Source organism: Aptenodytes forsteri, unplaced genomic scaffold, assembly GCF_000699145.1.
Source record: "Aptenodytes forsteri isolate BGI_AS27 unplaced genomic scaffold, ASM69914v1 Scaffold114, whole genome shotgun sequence".
Classification (NCBI taxonomy): Eukaryota; Metazoa; Chordata; class Aves; order Sphenisciformes; family Spheniscidae; genus Aptenodytes; species Aptenodytes forsteri.
In genome coordinates this window covers 1686322-1701302 of record NW_008795364.1, presented here as the reverse complement: position 1 = coordinate 1701302, position 14981 = coordinate 1686322, and positions in this window count along the sequence as shown.

The following is a 14981-nucleotide window of genomic DNA, read 5'->3' as shown; positions in this document are numbered from 1 at the left end:
ACCCCATGGTTAGGACAGCATACAGGAAGCTGCATGAGCACAGAGAAGGTGGAAAAGTTAAATAGGAATTTAGGCTGAAGTTATTATTTTGCTGAGAATAGTACATTTTGCGGTGGACAAAGGGTGATCTGTTTTAGAAATCTATGTGAAGTCTGTGCAGGGACTATAGCTGTACGTGCCCATGTTAAACTGTATGAAGTGTCTGTAAAAACTGTTGGTGGTCTTGGAAAGGGAGGCACAGTAAAGTGTATATGACATCACTCTTGCCACCATAACACACAGGAAGTGTATTTTTATGCACAGAATATGTGTTGCAGTGCTGAATCCCAGTGAGGTCAAAGGAAGATTAGGTATATGAAAGCTACACTGGAGAGGAGCCTAATATAGCCTTGGGACACTCATGCAAACAGAGGCTATAATGTGTCCTGTTCTTGTAAATGATCTTTCAGCCACTGTAACCTGGCAAGAAGCCCCCTGAACTCCCACCTTTCCCTGAGCTACCTTGCTGGGGAGATAATAGATACATGTGCTCTGTGGGTTGGGAACAAAGACCAGAATGCATTCACTGGTGGGTTATATTTACAATGGCTGTAGGTTTTTTATTTCTAAACTCTATTCACAGTACAAAGGGGTTAATAATTTCACAACAAACCAGCATGTGGGAAACCAGGAAAAGTTATATTTGCTAAAAACTTTAGGACCTATTTGGTTCAAGTGGATCACTCTCTAGATAACTCTCCTATAAAATTCAGACTTCTTTCCATGTGTTCAAATGAAACTCAGAACCCTGGGGGGAGAAATATCATTCCAACCTTTGAAAACATCAAAGACATTACTTTCTACCTGATCTTTGAATATGAAAGTCCCAGGAAGAACTGCAAATGAAAGAAAATATGTCAGCAAACATTGGGACTAGCATTTGAGAAGCTAGATTTGGACCATGAAAGGGAATGACAGCTACAGATGGTTATTGATAAACTTGAATCCCACCATGTAAGAGAATCAAGGTCATAGAACCCTAAACAGAACTCAGAGGAAATAAAGCAGGCCAGAAAAAAGGAATGACAGCACTTGATTTTGTTCTCTTAGAAGTCTATGGATTTAAAACACACAGAGAACGGTTTATAACAGCTAAAGGCCACTGTACCAAGAAGCTTGCTACTGAATCCTGATTGCTGGACTTGCTTCTTTTTCTCTTTTATAAAATAGAGGTTACTACTTCCTCCGTACTGCATAAGAAAGAATGAGCTAAAACAGTTTCCTATCATATTAGAATTGTGATTACATTGAAATTAGTGTAAACCCTTATTATTTTGAATTGAAAACCCTCTATCATTTTTCTTAAAGGGGTCTGGAAACAGAGTGGCCTGTCTTTGTATACTGTCACCTGAAATACTCTGAAAATAGATAGGTGTCTTTTGATTAGATGCAGGAGGATTATTTGCAGCAAACAAATCTGTTCATAAATACAGAGCTTTCTACTGTTCATTAATTGTAAGCAAATGATTACTTCTTCCCAGAATATTTTCATTCCATGGAATTATTCAACAGCTATTTTATGTGAATATATTTCAACCTAGAGATTACTGAGAAATTGTTTGCTAAGAGTATTGCTTTAAGTATTTTACATTTACAATTTAAAACCCAAGCTGTTTAGATTAGATACATACATCAGTGTTAAAATTCTGTTTAATAATTTTATGAGAGTAGAGCTCAGAATCAGGTTCCTGTGTAACTTCAGAAATAACTTTGACTTTAGGTATGGTCTAACAAAGAACATTGGAGAAGAGGAAGACTTTCATATTGTGTTTTGTATAAGGATGAAGGCTGCTTTTCTTTGCTGATGGGGTTTCTCTCTGCACTCATGGCAGAATAAATTCCAGAAAATGGCTCCCAGTAATGAAGTGAGAGTCCATGATACAGTACCAAAATACAGTTTCCTGAAAGAGAGTAACACTGCAATATATTTATAAGTGACTAATTTTCCTGCTAGATGGAGTTTGTTAGACTGTGAATTTCAATTAGAGGTAAAAGTTAAAATTATATTCACAGGTAGCCAATTAACCATTTGTAGATGTTCAATATTTTTGAGGAAAAGAGAAAAACAATTTTACTTATTTAACAACCTTGATAAATTTACTTCTTATTTGTCAAAATGTAAGCTTTGTACAGGAACGTGTATGGAAACAATCTTTCTAGTTCTTAAATATGGATTCAGTTTACATTAGTTTGGTTATCCATCCTGAGTTCAGCTACACGAATAGCAGTGATTAGTGCACAGAAAACGCACAATTAATAGTTTTGCAAAGCGAAAGTCAAGGTCTATGAAAATAAGCAAAAATAAACATTACTTATTTTCATTTGGGAAAAAGAAAGACACTGAAATCACTTCCATATGTCACTGATGGTTGAATGTCTTGACTATTCTGCCCACCATTTATGTTTCTGGAAATAGCTGTACACAAGCTCCAAAAAGGACTCAGATGCCTAGAAGCACAGTGATGCAGAGCCTAATTCTTGGCTGTCTGGCCTCAGAGCACAATGTCAAATTCTGCAGATAAGTTGTCGAAATGTTGGTGAAACCTGGCCTGGTGAGTCTCCTGAGCTGCAGTTGGCCTGAGCTTCAGCCATGGGTCCTGGATCGATCTCAGCCAGCTGAGCTCCCTGCTGGTGGTGCAGAAGTTGCTGGGGTAATGTCAGAGCTGAGAAATGGAGGAAAAGATGGGGAAAGGGAGCAAACTGTCCCTTCTACCTCCTCCTCCTGCTCCCCCTCACACCTGCATGCAGTGCTATCCTCACATGTATGCCAAACGGCTTGGAGACAGCTTCTAAACTGCCAAAATTCATCTCTTCTTCACCCTGAAGGCACTAATATGGCCGTCTTGGGGCCCATGGTGCCCATTTCAGCTCAGGCCAGGGCAGACTCTCCTGCCCTGAGCTATGTTGTCATTGCCTGGGGCCCAGCCCTGCCTCCTGGAAGAACCATCACCCATCCCAGCTCTGCATGCCTGGCTCAGGCTCTGGGGGATGGCGTCCTGTGGGTGAGGACATGGCCCATGCCCGGACCACATGGACTCCTGGCTGAGCTTCCCCTGTGGAGTTGCCCTGCTGGCCCTGCGCCCTGATATAGACTACCAAAAAGATGACTAATCCTGCCTTGCTGAGTTCAGGCTCCTGTGGCCCCTGAGGCATTCCAAGTCCTGAGTCAGAATATTAAAAAACTGTGACTCAAGTTAGGGCTGAAGCCCTAGCTCTGGCTTGGGTTTACCACGCAACATGAACTCACCTGATGGCGAGGGTCTAAACGGGCCAGTACCTCCCCGAGCAGGAGCTGCCTTGTGTGGGCTTAGGGGGTTGGGTGATGACAAAGGTATACCTGCAGCTCTGGGGATCTCCCAGCTCCGGCTGACTGTTTGAACCACTAACCTCCATTAATGAAGCTCCATCACCTCCAACCCCGCTTTACATGGAAGGGGTGGCTGCAGCTGCAGTATGTGAAAAGCCTCAGCATCCCCCAAGGGTCAGGTGTGCCCTAGCAGTATGTGTCCTCAAGGGGGAATATAATCAAGAATGCTGTATTTCTGGAATAAAACTGGATTTCAAGGATGAACTCAGTGCTTTGCCCCATCAAAAATGGACATATGCAAAGACACTAGCTAGTCACCTGAATTTTAAACTCAAAAAATAAAGCATGTGTAGAATTTAGAAAGCAGCTGATCAGAGGTTTTCATGGTTATAACTTTGGATTCCCTCAGTCTGTCCCACTCTAGATAGCCCTCAGTGCATCCCCAAAACATGATCAGTCTGATTCTTGGTAAAGAAACTGTATCATAGCAAAAAGAGTTGGTATGAATCTCTGATCACTTGGCATAACACATCTAGTGACTATTGCTTTCCGACCAGCATGTTCAGCCAGGTAGTGGGAGGAATCTGTCTGTCTGAACGAGCAGCTGAACTGCAGCTATTTTTTTTTTTATATTTAGCTGAATTCAGGGAAAAGTCCTCTGGCAAGCTTACATACAGTGATTAAAGTGAATATTTAAAACAACAACAAAAAAGTCATTCTTATCCATGACTGTTCTGTCAGCAAGAGATATCTGTTCCAAGAGTGAGGCTTTAAAAAAGGCACTAATAGCTCCTTGGTAGTCTCTGTTATTTTTAAAGATGGAAGACGTGGAGCATATTTTATGTCTTGCTGTAAGAGTACAGCCATGATGTGTCATGGGTTTGTTGTCAGGAAATGGTAATGGTTCAATTGCGAAGAGGAGGTCTTTAGCTCTTTGCAGATTGTGTGGGCTCAGGCTTCCATGTTGACCATTTAAAAAGTGACACTAAAAACTGTGAAAAGAGAAGGAATCTGCATTTTTCTGCTTTTTTGTAACACGTAAAGATGTGTGGATGAGGCAGAGAAGAGTGCAACAGAGTCTCCATCATCTGAATGCTCTTCAAGAGGAGAAAAATAAAAGGTGGTTGTGAGTGGAGGTAGCAAGCTGGGGGTAAGATGTCTCAAAACAGGTTAAAATACCATAGGAAAAAACACCTCTGGGAAGAAAAAAGTAAATTTTGAGCACAGAGCAAAATATACTTCACAGGCAGGAAGAACAAGAAAAGAGGGAGCTAGAGGAAATTTTAGGCAGATAATTTTGTAAACTACTGTCCGCTCCGATAGCAGCATCAAGTGTATGGTAAGAGATGGTTTATAACCCAAACTACCTTCTGGGACAGACTTACTGATGAGTAACAGAAGTGAAGGGTAGTATTTATAACCGTACTCGGAAAAGACACAATTCTTTTTAACATCAGGGTCCTGGTGCTAATTTGGTATGGCTGTACAGACAATGAGTACACTAGGTACGACCACATGCTTTTGGCTTCCTTCCTCGTTCTGATTATGCCTGGGATAAGGCAAACACAATTTGCAGGGCAAATATTTTTAATAAGACTTTTAAAATCCTTCACTTAGTACTTTCTAATGTTATATAAGAGGACTGATCATATCTAGACAGGTAAAAAAACCCAAACAATCGAAGTTCAGATATGGTCTATTAATTGTTATATGACACAAAGAAAATAAAAACTTACCTTCCCCGAATCACTCCATCCAAATGTAATATATCTGTTTATAAGCAGTTAGTTATTCATTTTTCCTTGATTTTGCAAAACAATACTGCAATATAACTGTTGATCTATGACTATATTTTTAAATGTACTGGCTAGCTTCTAAAACAAAAAGGAAAAAAGAAAAGGGAGTGGGTGATTGACCTAACAAGAAACAAAGATATCCGACAGGTTTCTAGAGATATGGTTCCTTCTTCTATGTACAGATTTTCTTGAGGCTGGCATATACTTTCATCAAGGCACTGTTTTGTAATTAGAAGTGATGACCAGCCCAGGAACTCTCACCACAAGATTCAGGAGCTGGAGAAGAGCAGAGAACATTGTAAAAATCCCCCAGACAGGCAGCACCTGCAGTTTTGTGCAGACTTACTTTTGCTTTTGTTCATCAAGGTTTTGGAACAACCTATGTACAACAATTCGATCGGCGAAGACTTACTGGTAGTGTTTGATATGCTGGCTCTACTGCGTCTGCAACAGAAATATCACTGTAACTGTGTAACTACAGCACGGCTTTTCATATTTGTGGGAATAAGCGCTAAGCCTTTTCACAGTTACTTCCCATAATTGCATGCAATAACCATTGCTCTTTTCTATTCCAGTATATACAGAGCAATATTTTCAAACTGGGGTGCCAATAGCTATATTCTGAAACTGCAGCACAAAGGCCTGATTCACCACAGGGCTAGACACTTGGATTGGTATGACTAGTCAAGTCTCAGCTGCTGCTTCTGCATCTGGATTTTTCCACAAAGGAGGCATCATCTTCCCAGCAAGTCCTTCCCATCATGTTGAGATAGAAGTGTCCAGATTGAGCAAAGCTCACCTGTCTAATCTTGTATGCACTTCTCCACCATGTGTAGCTCATGTCCTAGAAATCATTTACAGACTGACACCCCTAAGCAATAAATCTGTTTTCAACTGGTGTGCCATAGTAGAGCAGAAGACACAGGTATTAAGCAGTGCATGGCAAAGAAGAAAGGAAGAAAATCAGACTGGTTTTCTGTGGGGGTGTTTTGTTTTTTTCCAAAGGAGAGGGAAGAAAAGCTGTATACATTCTCACCCATGTGAGGATGGGTTAGCAACTGTTGGTGGAACAAAGGGAAGACCTTCACTACTGACTTCAACATTCACAAAAATATGGATTTCTTCCTGGATCAGAGGTAGACAAATGGACAGATGTATATGGACTATCACAAAAATTATTATCTTTTCCCACAGAATTATATGCTGTAGTTTTACATAGAAAAGTTTACAGAAATTGAAACACTACATATTACAATAAAACCCACTATGAAATTACTTAGTGTCTTGTTAGCAACTTTTAAACTCTTTGAGTTAAATTTAATACAGGTGTTTTAAACAACATGAGTAAACAGAAATTTTCTCTCATCTGACCATTTTTAAAATTGATTTACACAGGATTTAAATATCAGATAACTTTGGTTTTGTTCATACAAAATATCACTGCAGCTTTACTGTCACAGATGTACTAAGCCAATACTTGCATAAACAGAAGTGCGTTAGTAAAATATGCATGCAACTGATTTATCCATTTCCTGTAGCATTTATGTCATCTACATATAAAACTACACAAGAATGTTCCTAACCCATTAAAGGAACTGTTATGTAAAGTTCCTTTTTTAATTTGCTAATTACTGATTTTTAAAATGCTTTTCTGTTAAGACTAATTCTGCCTCCAGGCCTGTTCACCTACGTTTCTGATGTTTTCTCTGGATAAAAAATAAGAGGAGAAACCGGCAGTGTTTATATCATAGGAATGCAGGAATAATCCTGCTGGGTTGTTGAGGATAAAAATAGATCTAATAACTTAACTGATGTCTTCCAATATATTTGTGTTCCTAAATGACTGATATATCAAATATATTTTGTGTTTGTTTGTATTAGGGGCTTTAGAAAATAGAGCTATGAGAGACTTGTGCATTGGGAGTATATTAGTTTTGCTAATTCATGTAATTTTAAAACTGATTTCACTCATAATTCCTCATCCATTGTTAGCAGTCAATCAGCTCTTACACTAAGTGGGACGTTCTGGCTCATCCAGGGAGTTGAAGCTTGCCTAAAATACGGTATTGATTTATTGAAATGCAATTTTCATTGTAGAATGCACACAGTGGGAAGATATTATGCAGCTGCGTGAATACTGGATGACAATAGCACAGGAAGAAGTTGTGAATATTGTATAAAAAAAAAAATTGTAAGATGCAAGGAGAAGAAAAACAAAATCCTTTTTATGAGGAGAGGAGGCTAAACAACTTTCCCTTGTCCAATTTGTCTCTTAGTGAACTTTCTGGGATTTGTCTGTGCATCCTGGACACATAGGAATCAAAGGGATTACAGCTAGAAGAACCAGTGCTGATAAAACAAGAACTGACCTGAACTTTAAATCTAAAATTCAAAACACACTTGAACCAAAACACTTTAGATAACTGAGAGAAAAACATTTTTCATTATTCTTTATCCTGGATGTTCTGATTTTAGTTGGAGTCAGAAGCAAAAATATTATTATTGTGCAAGTTTATCAGTTGTTGTTTTTCTGAACTGAACCAGCAAGTTTCCCAGTGAAGCCCAAATGTCAATCTTTTAACACAATTTGCTACACAGAGTTGTTTGAACAAAGTTCCCTGTAGAAAGGTGACCTCTATTTGGCCCTTAGATGGATAGGAAGGCTGGACAAGGATAGTAATGCTTTCTGCAGAAAAACAGAAAAATCAGGTTTTTTACCCAATGGCAAGTGTTGTGCCTTAAAGAAGTTGCAGTGGAAATACGGTCTTATTCAATCCTTTCTCAATTAAGGCTCCATAAGGAGAACTAAACAATTTCTGGAGTAACAATCTTTCTCACTCTGTCGATCAATACTTATTCTTCAGTCTGTGAACTGTGTTCTGCTTTATATTTCCTCCCTTGATAACTTTATTCCATCATCAAAATGCTGGGTTGTTTGTTTTTTTTTTTATTGTACCTAGGAAGTAAAGCAAAGGGTGACCAAGAAGAGAAATAAAGAACCTTGTCTTTGATATGGAACTAATAATGCACATACCTGGTCTAGCTATTGTTGTTCCCAGACAAAAGGTGTTTTTCTAATTTTCAAAATAACCCAGCAACCCTTCATTAGTTATGAAGAAAATACTTAAGATGGGGCAACACTGGTACAAAAGGAATCAGGAAGAATAATGAACAGCTCATATAAGCCATTAAGATTACATTGACTTTGAGTGAAGCTATTATTTTTTTAGCATGCCAGTTTCATAGTGTGGCCATTGAGTGTGAGCGCTGTTGAAGGTGATGACATTTGCACTAGACATGGAAAGCTCAAGTCCATTCTTAAGGAGCTGAGCAAGGGACAGTGAAATCACTGTTAGACCACCTAAGCACCGTGAGTAAAGCATCAGCTCAGTTCCCATAGTAGCTGCCTCAGCCCTTTGTGACTTTGGGCAAACTACTTACAGATAGGACTCCTTTATTCAGGCATGTGGCAATCACTGGGTTTAACCCCAGAAACAAGGCAGTGTAGCTCACCCTGAGCTCTGTATTGATGTGAGTAACCTTTTCTTCAGTATCTGATCTAGCTCAGGTACCTCTATGCTATAGGCTGTTATTTTAAGGTGGGTCATATAAATGTTCAATAGAAAGGGACAAGTGAATTCTTTATGTCATTTGAAACTTCTTGTGTTTCAGCTTTTATAAAGACACATAATCACCACAGGGAAAAAATATGTATCTTGACCAGGTACTAATATTGTAGTCGATGAAAAGAAATTGGAAGAAGTGTCTGAATCATTACTTACACTTTTAAGCACAGACTTCCTCTTTCTTGCTCTACTCAGGCACAGGCTATTTTTTAAATGAAATGTCAGATACAAAGCCCTAGTGCTCTCCCTGTTGAATTCAAGACAGTATAATACAATTCAGCACTCCCAGAATATTTGTTCTCAAAAGGATACCTCCATTTGTCATTTCAGAAACCACAATATGAGTGCTCCTTCTCCTTATCCGTAAAATCATAATTTGAAACATTGGATGCGTAAATAATGGCCTAGGGAAACTGCTGACACACAGTTGACACTCTGAAGCAATTAAAATTTGTTATCAGCAACATATTTGGAGAGCCAGCAGTTCCCTCTTAAACTTTTGCCCTGATTCTTCAGCATGGCTTGTGTTACGAAATTAGCATCCATACTTGAACATAGAGGACAAAGAAATAAGAATGTCAGGAAACAAATATGCAAACTTAGAATGAATTCACAACAGCATAAATTATAGAGTTTAGGGGTTCTGTCCTTTTACTAATAATTATTTTGGGGGTGGGTAGCAGCAAGAGCACTTCAGTACTGAACACTACATTTGAGTTCAATAGCAGCACAAACCCACCTGGCTGCTAGTTGTAATGGTTCCTGCTTTATGTTGACTCTGGGGGCTTCCCTCCCAACTTGGAGCTGAATCAGTGCACTAATCCATCAAACCAACCAGACAAAACAAAATTTTGAGATGGCTTGCCATGCTGGCAGGGGCTACACTTAAAAAAATGAATGGCAGAGCTGGTGCAAAGGACAGGATGGGTTTCTGCTGCAAAGGGCAGAGCAGGGCTCTGGCAACCAGTACTTAGACTGGTGTAGGCTGCTGTGGAGTCAGCCTGGCTGGATGGGAGAAGGGGAGGTAGAGAAGGAACTGCCTGAAACATCCAGGTAGGAATTTAATCCTTATTATTTATTATTTAGTCTCTAGCTGGAGCCAACTGCTCCAGAAAATCTTTTTTTCTTTTTTCTTTTTTCTTTTTTTTTTAAATACTGTGCATTAAAGTAACATGTGCATACCGTGTGTTAAAGTGACGTGCATACTGTGCATTACAGTTTTTTCTCCCTGGAGAAGAGAAGGCTTAGGGGGGGGTCTCATCATGGCATTGCTGTACTTAAAGGGCTGCTACAAAGAGGACGGAGGCTCTCTCTTCACAAGGAGCCACATGGAGAAGACAAGTGGCAATGGGTACAAGTTGCAATGGGAGAGGTTTCGCCTTGGTATACGAAATTTTTTTTACAGTGAGAACAATCATTCACTGGAACAACCTCCCCAGGGATGTGGTGGAGTCCCCATCACCGGAGGTTTTCAAAATGCGATTGGACAGGGTGCCAGATAACCTCGTCTAGGCTCCCTTTCCCACGAAAGGTTGGACCAGATGATCTTTGGAGGTCCCTTCCAACCTGGGCCGTTCTATCATTCTATGATTCTCTGATTATTTTGGTTTCTTAATATTTTTAAGTAGAGAAAAACAAAAGTGGAGAAATGAAAGAATACTTATACATGTTTCAGCAGGTATAGTGAGACTTCTTATAGGCAGAGTTCAAACTATATTTTTCAACCGGACTATTTGCCTATGGTAGAAGAACAATTGGAGTTACTCAGTTTTAATGCACCTTTAATGTGCTTCTGACGCTTCCTGTGTTTGTCTTTTTTGGATGCATGTTTGCAGCTTTTGAGATTTTTTTTCTCAAAGCCCCGGCTCCCAGATACTTTCTATTGCAGAAGAAACTCGTCTTTCACTTGAAAACTGACAGATAAAGCTCTAGCCTTGTGGTTTCTGCCAGGCAGACTAAAGTTTACCAGAAGAATGGGAAGACTGTAAATAATGCCCTGGATGGCCCTTGCCTTGCTGGAGGGCTGACTTCATTGACCACCTCCTGCATCATGGGCTTGCAGTTACATTGCACAAAAGTTTTTCCATTGCTATAGCATCTTCTACCCTTCTCTTAGCTCAAAAGCCTTAGGATATGCCTAGTGGTTTTTTTTCAAGCACAAAGAAGCTTTATCTAAAGCCCCTTCATGAATTCTAGATTTTAGAAAAGTATAAACTGTTCCCCAAGTCTTTCATAAGACTTAGGCTTTTTTTTTCTCCTTGCTTTGTATATTATATTAACAATATTATCACATTTTCTTCACGGTTACAGTTATCTTAGCTGTTTATCTATAATTCTTTTCATATTAGCCAGCAATGCTAGAGTACTCCCCAATAGGCTGTGTTTCATGGAGGTTTCGAAAGTTTGGCAACTGCTGTTAAAATTATTCTGAAGTTCCAGACCTATCCTTTCATCCTAATCATTTCCCCCACAGGCTCTTTGAAAAAAAAAAAAAAAAAAAAAATTTAAAATGCAGCACTCAGGATACCCACTGAGACTAAATGTCCTGTTTCCATAGTAAAAAGCTGTTAAAGTTTATTTATTTTTCTTTAAACTTATAATAACGAAACTTTGAAGCTACAAAGATAATTTTACCCCCTCCTCCTTCCACACGTTTCAATAGCTTTGGAGTAAATGCCACAATGAGTTTTAAAATTAAATCACCTTTCATTTTTAGAAAAGAATAACTTCTAGCCATATCAGCTATCCAACTTTACTTTTTTTTTTTTAAATGAAAATTGAATATGATAAGGAAAGACAACAATGCCTGAAGAACAATACTGAAGACAAACAAATCATTATGTCATTGGAGGAAATGACATATAATGTCTGGTTTGTAAAGTGAGATGTGCACTTTTGAAGCTGAAATACCTGAGACTGACTGAAAATTGTTACATAAATGGTAGAAATAATGGATGACGACCATGCATTGAAGTTATGTGACATTTTCCATTATAACAGATTCTTGTTTTGATATCTGAGTTACTCCAGCTTTTCCAGTGATGGCCACAAGCCTTTGGGGTGGTTTTACATTGTCACATGAAATTCCTTTCCATCTGAGCTATGTAGTTATCCCCTCTGTCGCACGTATTACTGAAGAAAGAACATTATGCAAATGGCAGGCACAGATGTGCTGAATGGTCAGGCTCCATGTCAGACAGCCATGACCTTTTCTAGCTCAGCTTTCATGGCTGATAAATTTTGGTGCATTCACAGAGCAGGCAGAATGGGCATCTGAGGTCTGCAAGCTGACCCATCTCTTCTTCATGGTGAAGAATCGCACATGGGACTGAGGCTGGAGAAGGGAGATAGGAGAAAGGAGGGCCTGAGGGCTTCCCTCACCACAGCCCTACATGTGGCACTTCACCAGTGCTGCCTGCTCTTGTGTCTGGCCAAGAAGATCTGGGCCATACCCTCTCTAAGCCTGCAGACCCAAGAGGCCCGTGCTGCCTTTCCTCTGAATCCAGTGCACAATGTGAACATATTCTCCTCCCTAAAATAACAGTCTTTCTGCTGCTAGTTAAAATAGCATGACACACATGTAACTGCAGCTGTACATAATATCTGTGCGTTTGTATTCCTGTGAAAATAAAAACTAGAAAATGGCATAACTCTTCTTCTCCCCTGCAGAAAATTAAAATAATCTCACAGCAATAACTGTGAAGAATGGCATTAAAAGAAAGTTGTGATAGGTCAAGTTCACATTCAAGCTGCTGCTTGCAGCCAGTTACCATGCATCAGCTGAGCCACAGTAGCTACATTCTTAGCTCAAGGGAAATAGAGGGTAATGGAACTTAATGTGGCCTGTGACAAAAGACAGTTGAGCTAAGTCACATTACCATGCATTTACCATAGCGGAAGAACAAAAGACTCTCTGGCTTAGCTGACATCATAACTTTTAATTGGTGGAAGTTTCAAGCTGTACTTAAATCATTATTTTTCATTAAAATGCACTTGAAAGAGAGTGCCATGATTTTGCTTCCTATGTGCCCCTGCATACATTATGATATATTGCTTAATTGTATAATTACATATTACTCCTCAGGCTTGGGCTCTCCCCTATTTCAATGTGCAGGACAAACCGGTAGTGCGGAATGAAGACTTCAGACAGAGTAAAGGTTCCTGCTTCACAGCTGGGGAGCTCTGCTGGCTTAGGAAGGTGCAAAAATATACACTGGTTGCTCTTCCTAGCAGCTCCAGGGTAATTTACACTTTTGGAAGAGTGCAAGGACTGTCACTTGTGGGTGGCCAATGTCACACGCTGTCTAAGGACTAAGCGTGACAAAATGCAACAAGTTGCTTTTACTTGTCAACATGCTAGAAGGAGATAGAGAAATATTGGAAGCAAACACCGTAGTCTCAAAATACATTCTTCCATTCCCACTGCAATAAAACTAGTATTAAGTATTCATTTCTCACACTCCACTTCTCAGTTTGTTACTACATTAGAGGTTTTTTATTTGTCTTATTTCCAACACAAAGCCTACCATTAACTACCAGTAGTGGTGCATCAGTAATACCTTAGGCGGAAAATATTTGTAAATTTAGTGGGCATATTTCAGAACATAAATGTTCCAATAGGAGGAAAGATAATGACTACTCTGATGTAATACATAAAGCATATATGTATGTATTATAGCTTGACTTTCATTATGATCTGGTTTTTTTGCTTCACTTATCAGTTTTGAGAAACACAATTTGTCTTGAGAGGCCAATTTTCATGTAGAGTTGAAAAAAGATTTCTGGGTTGTGATATTGACTACCAGTGTATAGTAAATTACTAAACTCTTTTGTAAATAGAAAAGCTTTTGAAAATGTACAATATTCACTCTATTTAATTAATGGTGGTTGCTATGGATAGTTTTTTTTCTATTTTTTTTTCTTTTCCATGAACAGCATTATATGTCCACTATTCACTCTATTTAATTAATGGTGGTTGCTATGGATAGTTTTTTTTCTATTTTTTTTTCTTTTCCATGAACAGCATTAGTTAAAAATAGGATACTTCAGATGCTGGGACTCTTGAGTCTTTTCTGAAAATCCCATATTTTTATCTACTTTCCATCTTTTCTTCTCAGCAACATCTGAGACAGAACAGCAGGATTTAGGCCTGAACACAATTTGAAAAAGAAACACTCTGGATTTTTCAAAGGAGACTTTAGATTATAGGCGCCCATATCTTATTCTGTTTTAATTTCATCCAGCTCTTTTAAAGTTGTAGCTTTAGATGACAATCCTTTTAGTCAACAGCAATTACAGAAGTCTTATTGTTGGTCTGATTTCAGTGAAAGATTTCACATTTAATGGTTTTCTAGAGTAGGAGAAAGTATTCATGAAGGATATTTTTCTTTTCTTATCCCACAGATGTATTGGTGATGCTTATACTTAAAACATCATTAAAGTCACTGGTTATTCACAGAAATTTTCTTAGCTGGATTACTTTAAGTTGCTTTAACTCCTTACAGCTGGAGTTCTTGCATGACCCATGGTAGAAATGTGTGTGTGTGTGTGTACATAGATTCAGAAACAGCCTTGAGCAATGTTCTTTCTGAAAGTATGAGCAATGCTTAAAAACATATTTTGCTCCAATTTGGATAGGTTGTTACTTTGATTTTGTGCTTGTCTGAGAATTTGAAAGGCACTCAAAGAGGCTACACTATAAAATATTTAGTAACTTAACTTTCAGATAACTTCCTTATGTACCACCATCAAACTTTTTTGAATGATAGATGTCACTGTCCTAATTCAACAAAGAAGCAAACGGAATGTTTTCACAATGATGTCATTTAATGAACAGACTCAGGACATTCCCAGAATTGGAGTAGCACAACCGATACACAACCAGATCCACTATATCAGGAGGTGGTCTCAGAGTGCTTGTTTTATTTTCTTCAGCTTTTCACATTAAAGAATCAGGACATTGGCAAATGCACAGCAATCTGGACACAGCAAGTGTCCAAAGAAGGGCAACGAAGCCCTTCTTCTGAAGGGTCTAGAGCACAAGTCTTATGAGGAGCGGCTGAGGGAACTGGGGCTGTGCCTGGAGAAGAAGAGGAGGCTCAGGGAAGACCTTATCACCCTCTACAACTACCTGAAAGGAGGTTGTAGTGAGGTGGGTGTTGGCCTCTTCTCCCATGTAACAAGCGATAGGACAAGAGGAAATGGCCTCAAGTT